Raw genomic sequence first — 12,551 nt, 5'->3', positions numbered from 1 at the left:
CTAGGAAAGAGCTGCTGCTGTTCAGTTCACTGTTTTCTTGGTGAAGGGTTCCAGTTTTATTCCTGTCTGAAAAATAAATACTAGCTCCTTGCTACTTTCCTTCTTGATTACTTCTTATTTTGTGAAGGAATTTAACAATCCCCCATACTGACTTAAATTCCTCATTTGTTCTATTGAATTTTTGGTTTGGGATGGGTTTCTTTCCCCTTTGTTGGAGATTTTCTTAGTACTAACATATACAGGTGATATAGACAAATAAAGAAAACATGAAAATATCCATCACACTTTATTACATCTAAATGTGTTAACAGCAGGGGTGAATCCCTCCCCCATGATAAAGATGCCCCATTGACATGCAGAGAGCTCTCAGTGTATGCTGATTCTATCAGTTTGCAGTAGAGCCCTCTTTCTGTATTTCGGTGTTGGTTTTGTTGCATAAGTAAACTTTTCTATCCTTTCCCAGTGAAGTTACAGAGAGGAAAGAGGTTTGCAGCATTTATATTTTCCATCTAGAGCTTTTATTTTCTCAACTGTGTTGACAAGAAGTAATTAAAATGAGAAATGAACAGGGCTTGGCAAGGGGGTTGTGGTGGTTGTAATGGGTGCCTTTGGATGGGGCTTGTGTTGCTTAGACTGCACCAGCTGAGCTCATGGCTTTCAAACCAGAAACATCCTGTGATATAGTGGTCCTAAAACTCACAAGAGCTGAATGTTGTCACTCAAATGTAAATAATGCCTTAGCTCCTGAATGTGTTGCTTGAGGTGGAAGGAAGAAGCACCAAAAATCATATAAGACAATTTACTCAGATGTTGCAAAAAAATTATTGTGAATAACTGGGGAAAGTATTTTTTTTTTCCTCCAAATGTTGTGACTCTTGGGATATTTGTTGGACTGGTAAGGCACTTTTGTTTCCTCCAAATATGTTGGAGAAAAGGCATGCAGTGCCTTGGGAAGCCTGTAGATTTCTTCTTAACTAATGCTTCTGAATTACATCAAGGGTTAAGTTAGTGTTCATAATCCCTGTGGTTTAGGAATTTATTTTTCCTCAGTCAGAGCCAGACTTACTGCATCTAGATGAGAGGAAATCTGCCTGTCTACCTTTCTTTAACCCCAAGCTGCTAACTATAAATTATTAAATTCATTGACTGTAAAATTAAAATCAATACTAAGCAGCATAACTTAATTGGAGAGTTTCCAGTTGGTTTCAGTAGAACCAGACCAGATTCTTTCTTCATACCTCTATTGAATGTAACTTTTTATGAAACTGAGTATTTGCTTATTGTCAAAGTTACAGCACAGGGTTGAGCCTAATAATACCCAGTTCAAGGAACCACAAGTAACTTAGGGTAAGTATTTAGTTGATCTCTCCAGCTGCTATAAATTGCCACAGATCTCTGGACCTTACTAGCTATGTTTGCCCCTTATTTTTTCCTTCTTTGTTAAGATTTAGGTGTATAATTGTCCTGCAATGTATTTGACGGGATTTTTTTTCTGCTTTTGAAGACTGTCAAGACTTCGGGTTTTTAAAATTATCATGGTTGTTTACATACATCAATCCATGTTCTTTGTAACATACAGTAATACAGCTGGAACCGATTTGTTAATCAACAGTTTTAGAAATAAGCTAGTGTGTTTCAGCTGAGCAGATTGGAGGAAAATAGAGACAAATGCTTTTTCAAGACATTTTGTCATGAAATTGTAATTAGAAACAAGGTTATTTTGATGTTTGGATTAAAAATAAATGTTGAGTTCAATTAAATAGTTGAATATTTATTTTACTGTTGTCAGCATTTTCTTTGATCTATTTTATGCTTGGAATGGCAAACTTTAATTAAATTTGCAGTTGTTTCAGCACAATGAAGAATATCCTCTATGCATAACGAAACATAAATCTGCATGAAAATAAGCCATCTTTGAATACAAAAGTAATAATTGAATGGATCATTTAAATTATCCTTAATACAAGGATGAAACCATTACATGTGGCATAGCAGCTGGTTTGGTATAGCTCTATGAAAATATTATGGAAGAGAATGCTTTTGCTAAGGAATTGGGGGTGTTGTACACTGATTTCTGGACATCAGGCTCCCTCCTTCTCCTTCCCAGCAGTGGCAGGACATGAGCCCTGGGGCTCTCTGGTGTTTCCTGTTGGAACACAGGGCTGTGGTCATTGCAGAGGTCCTTTCTGTGTGTGCTTTGCTGCAATGCTCCATCGTTTGCCACATTTTTTGGATTGCTTTTCATCAATTCTCCAAGGTTTCTGACTTTGCCAGAGCTCCCATGGCTCAGCTGCAGTGTACATGGTTCTGTCTGTAGCTCTCCATCATTTGGTCGGTGTCACTGAAAAAGTCTCGTTGTGTAAAGCAGCAGATCAGAAATAGAAGCAAATTTGGGAAATGAGCTCAGACATCCTTGCTGGATGTCAGGCCATCCTGATTCTTCTGGGACAGTGGGAACACAGCACCAGGGAAACTATTGTGCCTATTGTATGAAGGGAGGGGACAGTTTTGCAGGGCTGTATCTTTTTGATTTTCCTTTGAAGATTGTCAAGGTGTGAGCAAAGAATGTGACTCTGGGCGACAGCATATCTAAGCCATTTGAGATTTCATGAGGAAAGATTATTTCACTACTGCTTTCAATAAGGACTCTGTTAAAATCGTATTTTAAACTTTTCTCACTCTTCTGGTGGTATAATTCACAACTAAGAAAAGTCTGATTTATAATTTTGATAGAAAACTCTGTTCTTGCATTAATGGTAAAGAACAGGGCAGTGAATTTGAAGAGTGAGAATTAAGGTCCTAAGACATTATTTTGCCATTAAGAAATTTCAGTGCCCCTCAGCAGAACGTTATACCTTGCAACTTGTCCCTGGACTCCACGTGAAATGAAAATAAGCTTTATTCCGGATATTAGTCAGATTTTGCTCAGATATCATGGGCAGGTTCTCCCATTACTCTTGCCAGGGCACAATGTGCACAGAAGAGCAGGTGAAGAAGCAGATGAGATCATTTCCTCTCTTTCCTCACGTGATGAAAGCCTTGTGACTTTTTTTTCCTTCCCTACAAACGAACTGTTAATTCCTTTTCCCTGCTTTCAAAGCCCTTTTGAATTTCAAGCTTCAGGAATTTTTCCTACTTCATTCTCTTTTCTATTAATAAGGCATCATCTTCTGTTTTCAGTACAAGATAATGATGTGTGAATTTTTTTAGCTCTCGATTCAGAAATGTGCTTAAAAACAGATTAAAGTTCAGCTCTAGTTCAGAAGCATGAGCATTTATATGCTCTCTAAAAAGGGAAATCTTTTCCTGAATTAGGACTTCAAATATAATAATTTTTAGCTAGAGAATTTTAATACAACAATATGTTTAGCTTACAAGAAATAGATTTTAACACTTCTATGGTAAGATCAGGATGAAGAATAACTCAATCCTCTTCAGGAAGGAAGGAGAAAAATAATTTTAGGTCAAAATGTCACTCATCCAGTGGAAATAGTTCAAAAGTGTATCTGAATATTTTCAGTTTAATGTATTAAAGACGAGATTCCAGCACAGCAATAGAAGCAAAGAGCCCCCAGGTAACTTTTTGCTGTGTGCTGATGCCTGTCATTGCTTTGCTGCTGTAATATCTATTTTTAAGGATAATGACAGGGAGTACTGACCACAGTCCACAGCAAATGAAGGACAAACAAGTGACATTCTCATCAAGCTTTCAGACATTGCCTCTGATGCTGACTTACTGAAGTGCACCGAAAGCATCTTCAGGAATTTGTCTGCAAATTAGGAGAGTCCATGAGGGGAAGAACTCACTGAAGTCTTAAATTGTGATTATGTGTTCTGGATTAGAAGATTATCTTTCTTCCAAGCAGGTGGAAACTAAATGCTCAGTTCTCAGTAAACCTCCCGGTCAGTGAAATTAATTTGTGGATTTTTGTTCTGCAAAAATTAACAGGTAAAGAAACTACCTTGCACTATGTTTTATTTTTAACCAGAACACTGGTTTTACCACGTGCAGGTGTTTTCAAGACAGTTTGTCCAGTGCTTGTGGAAGCCTGGCTATGAGGAGCATTATCTGCAGCACTGGCCAAGGCTTGGAAACACACACAACGAAGATTAAATGAAATCTGTCACCTAGCACATGGAAACAGCATTTTCTCAACAAGATTATTTCATACAAAAGAAAAATAACAAAAGACTTTTTAAGCCAACAGCGATCTGGCCAGCAATATTTTATGTAGCACTCTCTATGAAGTAAAGATCTGATATAAAATTTACGCTATCACCTTTTTCCTGCAGAAATGCATGCTTCTTTAGATAAACTTGTTTTTCATGTGTATTTCTGCAGGTCCTCAGGGTAATATTTCATCTCTCATTTGTTCATTTTGAGATGAGTCCAGAAGCAAGTAATGTGTGTGCACAGTCCTGAACTTACAAGATCATAAATAAAAGTCTGATCCTGACATGACTTTCCCATTCATCTTTATCTCTTGTCAAAAGCACGAAAGACCAATTTTTATCAGGTTTAGGGCAGCAGGAAAAAAAAAAAGGGATTTTTAAGAGAGATCCACCCCCAAAATCTGAGCTTATTTCTTGTAAATAGTTTTTGTGACATATTTTATTCCTCTCTTAGGTGTGACAAGACTGGGTATGTAAAAGGTCAGATATTGAGCAATTCATGGAAGTAGGCTGCTCAATTTTTTGCCTTTTCATGGCTGTTGTTTTATTTTGATTTGAAGCTTTAGATGGACAGAGTCTGGTAATAAAACAGCTCGGGCTGTAGGTTATCTTGGCATAGTGCTCTTCTTTTTCATATATTCGACTTTACTTTGTAGAGCTCCACAGATAAGCAAGGCATTTAAAAGATACAAAAAGCCAAGGTCTTCACCTGAGGAGATGATGTGCTTTCTAGTAAAATCTGGCAAAATGAATTTTATGACACCACCTACTATCATGAATTATTCACATGGATACGTGGAAGTATCCCACTTCTATCCAGAACTTTATCTAAATTATGTGGCAAAATGTAACAGCCACCTGTCCACATAAATGGATGGTGGGGAAAACAGAGTCTATTTTATGGTGGGAATCATGGACATTGATGCTTGTTTGGAGACTTCTCCTTTCGTACCTGTTGAGTTGTAGTCCCTTGAGTGCTTGCATTCAGTCCATCACACAGGTCACTGCCTCACCACGTGCTAGAAATAGCAGAGTTATACATGGAGGTTCTGCACATATCTGCAATACTGTGTAAAAATTACTGCTGTATTCGTGATGTGATGTTGGGGATGCTCTCTGCCAGGTGAAACTGTGATCAGGACAGGGCTGGAACTGTCACAATTTCATCCTCTTAAAAAACCAAACTAAAACGATGGGAACTGAATGCTATTTGGATGTTTCCACTGTTTCTTTAAACCTAATAAGATAACAATCATTTGTCACATACCAGTCCTTGTGCATCCATTTCCTGTTTTTCATAAGGGATGTGTTGATTCATAAATGTAAGTTCAACCTAGTGTAGCAGTTAAAAAAAATAGATCAATTTTCCTAATAAACCACATGAGACAAGGTCTTGCTGCTTTTCAAGTAACTTACTGAGTTTTCTGTTCCATTTATACAAACAGGATTGCTGCTCAACCTCAAGTTTTAGAAGGAAGCAAAATAAATAATTCCAATTGAGGTAGAAGATGGCTTTTTTCCCTTGTTCAGAGTTGCCGGAGTTGATAAATCAGAATTCATGTTTCAGGTTCTTGTTCAAAGCCGGTATTGAAAAAGAAGATTGTCCTTTGCTGTTGTTCAGTAAAAATGAAGGCATTTAGTTTTTCAAACAAAATGTTTATTGACAGAAAAAGTATTTCTTTTCAATAGTATTGTCATTCCTATCAAGTGTGAATACTGTTATTTCAGGAGGACCTAGGTGGTGTCCAGCTGAGTTTCTGAGATCCAGCAGCTTAGAAACTCAGTCTTGACATAACTGATTTTCATGTGGTTTTATCCCTACATCCCATAATAATCTGTGAGGACTGGAATCCCACTGTGCTAATGCTATAGAAAGAGGCAATAGTGCACTACTTAAGTCAGCAGTTCCCCTAATCTATGGACAATTTATTCTATAAAGCATAAGTTCCACCTTCTGCTGTGAAACTGGCAACTGTCACATCCTCCCTGCTCCTCTCTTGTGCATGGATAATGTGCAGAAATGGCCCAGAAATGTCCATTGTAGTTGAAGAGCCTTTCTTCAGTCAAGGGACAGAAAAACCCAGTGTTTAAAACATGTTGGGGTTTCTCTGTTGTTTTTAATTCCACCTATCTTTTCTATGTGCTGGAAATAGTGTACAGCTGAAAGCCAGTTATGCAGTGATGTTGTAATGTTTGGGGGCTTTTTGAAGATGGGGTAGTAATAATATTTTTATCAAAATAGGTGATGATAAGTCTCCCTCAACAGTGCTGAATGGAAGAAAACCAAGAGGCTATTTTTATAAACCTAAGACAAACAAGGACAGCCTGAATGAATAACAGGGCAAGGACTGTGGAGGACTCCAACAGGGACTCCTAACTGGGGACTGTGCTAGTAGCTGTTAAAGACTGGAAAAGCTGAACAGAGCTTTAATTTGGATTGAGATCTGGCAGAGTTCACCACAAACTAGACTCAACTGGTGCACCCGCCTGTTACTAACAAATCTATATTCTGTGCTTCTAAGAAATAATGATTCCCTTCCTCTCTACCAAAAGAATGTGGACTAAAAGAATATTTTCTACATCTTTCAGTTTCGACAGGTTTTACCCTGAGCGTGAATTATTGCTACTTCAACTGCTACTCATATTGATTTCTCAAATACAAGACCTGGCTCACATCAAATACTGTGAACAAACAGCTTCTGAGGAGCAAAATCACTTTATGGGTCTGACTGTCCTGTTATGTTAAAGCATTTTACTGAAAATGTCCTGTATGTTTTATCCAGTGTAGATATCCTCATGTTCTATAGTGAATAATTTCACGTCTAACTTAAAGACACACTCTTTTCATATGGACTGCAGAGAAACAAGATGGAATTACCTAAAGAATAGTCCTCTAAGCACATGCCTGCAGTCCAGTTCACGTGTTCAATACACTTAGAAAATCCATTTTAAACAATGGGCTTTTTTTGCTTTTATTTCATTTTTCATAATAGCCTCTCTCTGAAATTCAATAATAATGTATCTTAGTGAGAAATGTGATATGCATTATAGCTTTCTCATTAAACTTTTAAATAAGATACCATTAGTATTGATGAATGTAATCCCAAATGGTCACTTAATCTTAAAATTGTCATTGATCACATATTCAGAATTTTAGTCTTGCAGCCAAAATAGTATATATTGTCAGTGGTCATGAATTTTATACCAATAGCAGTTAACATCTTTCTTTGGCTGCAGTGTTGTGAATTAGATTTACAATGTAGGGATGGCTTAGTGAGTTTCTGGTTGTGGGTTTTTTTTCCTTAACAACATTTGCTTAAGAATCTTTTCAGATACATTGATTTATGAAATAGCATACTTAAACACAGTGTAGAAACCCAGAGTTGTCATCTTTTAAAATATTTTGGTTGTGACTTTTAAGAATTTAAGAGGCAGAGTCTTTCCACAATATTCACTGACGAGCTAGCATGTAGTTAAGGTCACTCTAACAGTAAAGTTTGTTTTCACTAATATCTTTAGCAAAACTGAACTAAATATCTTTGTAAAGGAGCCGTGGTGTTTTTCACATGTTAAATGGGTCATAGAATGGTTTGGGTTGAAAGGGACCCTGAAGATCATGTCACTCCACCCCCTGCCATGCCCAGGGACATCTTCACTAGACCGGGTGCTTAGACCCCATCCAACCTGGCCTTGAGCACTTCCAGGCATGGGGCAAGGATGATCCATAAGAATGTATTTAAATATACATATATATGCTTATGTTCAAGTAAATTTCGGCTGAATATTTGTTTGAAATATCCCATCATTTAAATAAGAGTACAGAGTAGAAGCATACACAAAGCAAAAAGGGTAATACTTCTGCAGTCTTGTCCGTGCTCTCATACATCTTTTGACTGAACTCTGTCAGTGATGCTGATGTCTTGAAATCAAAGCTCCCAAATGTAATCTGCAGTTCTTATTTCAGTAATTAAATACAATCAAGCTGAATTAGACTTTGGCCAGAGCTGTGCACTTTCAGGCCTTGCTGGGAGCAAGCCCTGGGCCCCTGGTCTGGATCTAGTGCTGATCCTGCTCTGTGGGGGGAGTTCAGCTGATGGCTGCCTGAGATCCTTTCAGTGTGGCTGAGTCTGTGACTCAGCACCATCACACCAGCAGTGTTCCCCCTTGAGATAAAGATTCCCCAAGTTTAAAAACAAACAAACAAATGTAGGTTCTATTTTGGAACAGTTTCCAAGAAGGAAAACAAATGAGGTTTCAAATATTCCTTAAACCATTTTCAATAATTTTATTTTATACTTTTGTTTTATTAAGTTTAGATTTGTAGTCTCCAGGCATTTCCATATCTTTGTGCATATTACAAATCTCATCCTTTGCTGCTCCAAACACATGAACAGAGACAGTTCTCACTGTATTGATCATGTTTGATTGGAAGAAATTCTGAAATATTTCTCTGCTGCAACAATGAGGAAAATCAGAAAAAGTGAGAGCTTAAGCTTGGACCAAAGGTTCACAATCACTTTTTTTTAATGATTAAGTATCAAACAGGCTGGCCAAATCTGAAAAGCAATTATTCTAAAATGTGAGAGGGGAAAAAATAAATATGCTTTTCAATTATTCTGCATAATTCTGTCTCTGTCAGCATGCACATTGAATAGTAACTAAATTTTACTTAAAATAGACAGATTGGGAAAAAATTGTAACTTGGAAAAAAACCATAGCGTGATGCTATGACTTGCAGCTTCTTTTTCATTCCAAATGGCAGGTTCCTAGTCACAAGAATATAACACACAAACTGAAGGTGTAACTATACTTAGCAAATGTTTTTAGTCTGGAACAAGAGAAACTTTTTATTGTGCGTTTACTCAAACCTTTTGAGCAGGGGTGAAGCGTTAGCCTTTTGTGTTTGCTTTTTTTTCATAACCAGAAAAATCCCAGGTGTGTTGAGATCTTAAAATCCTGGCACTGTTTTGGAAAAGAATTAGTCACTTCAAAGACAAGTTCAAGTATCAGCACCTGTAACAGTAGTCTGAAACATGAGCAAACTTCTTTAAAAACTGTCCCATGGAGAATGTCTGCTCTTCCCAAATGTCTAGATCCTTCTAAGAGGACCAAAAACCAAGAGGGTGCCATGGGTGCTCCAGAGCTGCTTGTCACACTTCAGAGAACCAGTGCAAGCACATCAGAATTTAATTTTCTTCCACAATCTTTCACTTTCACTGCACATGAAATGTCATTAACTTTATATTCAAGTAGCCATGATTATCTAGTGGGCTCCTCAAGTGCTTATCACTTCTGAACTTGATGAAAATGCAATTAAAGTTGGTGGAACTTTTTCCATTGTCTTTAAAATGGACTTTTGGATTAGTCCTTGTCTACCTATCACACAAATGTCGTAAAGTCATCTCTGTAGTGTGACAGCATCAGCAATGTGGACAATGAATAAGGCACAGGACTGTCAGCAGGATCATGTAGAGGATTTATCAATGTTTTCTGCAGCACATCCGTGCTGTGAGTTGGCCTTTAGGTCTGTAATTTGTTTATAACTTTGTGAAGATCAAGTCAACTCATTTCTCATGGTGTTCCCTCTCTTTAGGGACAAAATGTGACAGAGACTTCTGTAGCTTGCTACTGTCATTTTCTGTAGCATTTTGAGTGCAATTCACTTGGCCCTGGTGCACTGTCAGCTCACAGTGCTTCTAATTGCCATCTTCACTGTCATTATCTTAAAGATATTTTAAAACTGTTTTCTTCCAGTGGAAAACTTCCTGAATGTGACCTTTATCTGCTTTTTGTGGATGCTGAGACAAGAGTTGCTTCAAATTCTTGTCACAGTCAGCTTCGTCTGCCTGTGGTTTCTTTTCTGGCCCTTCCTTTGCTGTTTTATCTGACACCTGTGTGTGCTGTGCTGTGTTTGACATGTTTGAGAGGCTGCAGGGGGGAGTGTGAGCCAACTTATTCCTCTGCTTCTCCTCCCTCTTGGGTAGCTGTATTTGGAGTGGTACGACTCCTACCTGCATCAGCTCTTCTCTCATTGGGATTTATGTTCCAGGAGTAGGAGGTGAACCTGCCTTTTGATTCCTTCTGTGATCTTCACCAGCTCTGCTGGCCAGGCTTTCAGAGCAGAGGAAATCAGTAACTCATGCTCAGTGCAAAGCACACCTGAATCTCAACCTTTTCTGGGATCATCCCTTGTCTCTTTACTGTCCACTGGGGATGGCTGGGTCTGAAACTGAGATCTAACAAGTCTGCTCGAGAGCTTGAACTCCCGTTTATGCTCTGATGGAGGATTTATGAATTTGTATAGTTTATTCCTGCAAAAATCACCTTCTCCTCAACTTACCATGGAGGAGAGATAGGAGGAGGAGTCTATACCTATGATTAGATTAGCCTGGGAGAGATTTGCCTGTGGAAAAGCTGTTCTTGTTTTTGTGGTCTGTCAAGCAGTAGCATAAGCTGATGTACCCTTGATGGTTTCTCTGTTTATAGATTTAGATAGCTTGCAGCTGCAATGGACTTCTGTCTCTAGTCCTTTCAGGTATCATGTAGACCTTGTGTTGTAAAGGTGCATTGAGCTATTCCACAGAGTGTCCTGAGTTGGAAGGGACCCCTGCAGATCATGGAGTCCAAATCTAGCTTCCCATAACATTTTGAATTTCAGTCCTTACGAAGATACAGAAAATTCCTCTGGCAGAAGTAACTTTCTGTCTCTCTAGCACATGATGCCAGTGCTACTTTATTTTTGTCTCTGATGACTTCTTGAGTCAGCAACACTAACAGCAGCGGAAGTTTTAGTACAGCAGCATAATGAAGATCTTAAAGGGCATGGTGTTAAATGTGCTTTTAGCTCATCAAAATGTCCTTGAGGTTCAGGGCAGATCATTGGTATTAATGTAGCCTTTTATCTGAGGCTTCTTTCAGAGAGTGGACTGCATAAATAGTTTAATTTACTGTGTAGGTCTCAACTCTTTGCTGTGAGGTTTATATTTGTCATGTCTGTGGATGTTGGTCAAAGGTGAAGAGACTTTTTTTGGAAAATGTTGTGTTTTCTTAAGCTGGAATTCTACCAAAGAAGCTCAGGTTGCCATAATGGTTGAAGAACTTACTGAAATAATATAAATAAACTGCAGTTAGATTTAAGTTAGCAAATTAAAGTGGTATTTGTTTTAATAGGGAGTATATGGCTATTTCCCAGTTAATTTTTTTGTAATTGTATCATGTGACTTTAAATTAAACAAGGCATTTGTATGAATGTTATAGACCTTAGAGCTGTCTTATTTTTGAGGTAATGTGTTTTTTGGGTTTTTTGATTTTTTTTTAATGTGCCTCAGGTTTTCTCTGTCATCAGTACGTATATAACTATAGATATATATGTAGGGAATTTTATTAAAATATTTAATACTATAAAAGGCTCTATTGAAGGATTAAAAAAAATCACTTGTCTATTTTGCAGTGTATTATTAGGCTTAATTCTTCATTTTGCTAAAAGATTTTTAGGAGCATTTGGAGTGGGTGGTTGATAAGACTTCCACATAGGACAATTAAGCTAATATATATACACATAAAATAAAAAAAACATCAATTAAATTTGAAGTTGGGTTTCCAACACCTTGAGACATGTAAAAATCAGTCCTCCCCAAAAGAGCAGATATAAAGTTGAGAAAGGAAACTTGTATATTGATATTATTTCTCATGAGTGGAATTTCACCGTGAGTCTCAGCTGTGGTATTCATTACAGCAGCCATCTGCTTTGGCAGTGCTGTAATTTCTTTTTTTCAGTATCTCAGATAAAATTAAATTCATCATACAGTGAACACTGCTGGGAAAGTAAAAATCTAAAGATGAGCTTGGTATTAAAGTTATGGTAGCTCATTTCAATTTATGTACTATTTGTATAGTGTTCCAAAAATAGAAGAACATCATTAACTGTTTTGAATATTCAGAGAAAGGCTGTCTATTTGGGTGGTTTTGCTTATATTAGTGTTCCAGTAATTCTTGCAACCTTACCATGAAATGGGATTTTAGAACTTTAAAATGTGGCAGTCAAATGAATGGGGAAAACCACAGAATCAGCAGAGGTCACAGTGAGGAACAGATTGCTCTTCTCTCCCACTCTCTTTCCTATTGCTGATATCCAGTGACATGTTATTCTGAACTCTTCCTTTTACTCTGTCTCTTCATAGTCTGAATCTGGCAGGTTTTTACATTTATCCTGGTAGTTTGATGTTCTGTTCTGCCAAGAAGCATTCCTAAATTCTTGCTGTGTTTTCTGTGTGTACTTCCATGTGCACATTAAAAAATACCAAGTTAACTGAGAAATCTCACCCCCATGTCTCTTTTTTACCTCTTCTACTTCTCTAGCTTTTCTCTTCTTGCCTCTG

General features: G+C 37.6%; 1 protein-coding gene across 3 annotated transcripts in view; it reads left to right on the top strand.

The window, feature by feature from the left end:
- Nucleotides 1-12,551, top strand: part of DPP10 (dipeptidyl peptidase like 10) — a 189,845-nt gene that overhangs the window by 79,074 nt on the left and 98,220 nt on the right. The window lies entirely within an intron of this gene.

This window comes from Cinclus cinclus, chromosome 9 (genome assembly GCF_963662255.1).
Source record: "Cinclus cinclus chromosome 9, bCinCin1.1, whole genome shotgun sequence".
Classification (NCBI taxonomy): Eukaryota; Metazoa; Chordata; class Aves; order Passeriformes; family Cinclidae; genus Cinclus; species Cinclus cinclus.
The sequence above is the reverse complement of the archived record's forward strand: the minus strand, read 5'-3'. Positions and strand labels throughout refer to the sequence as shown.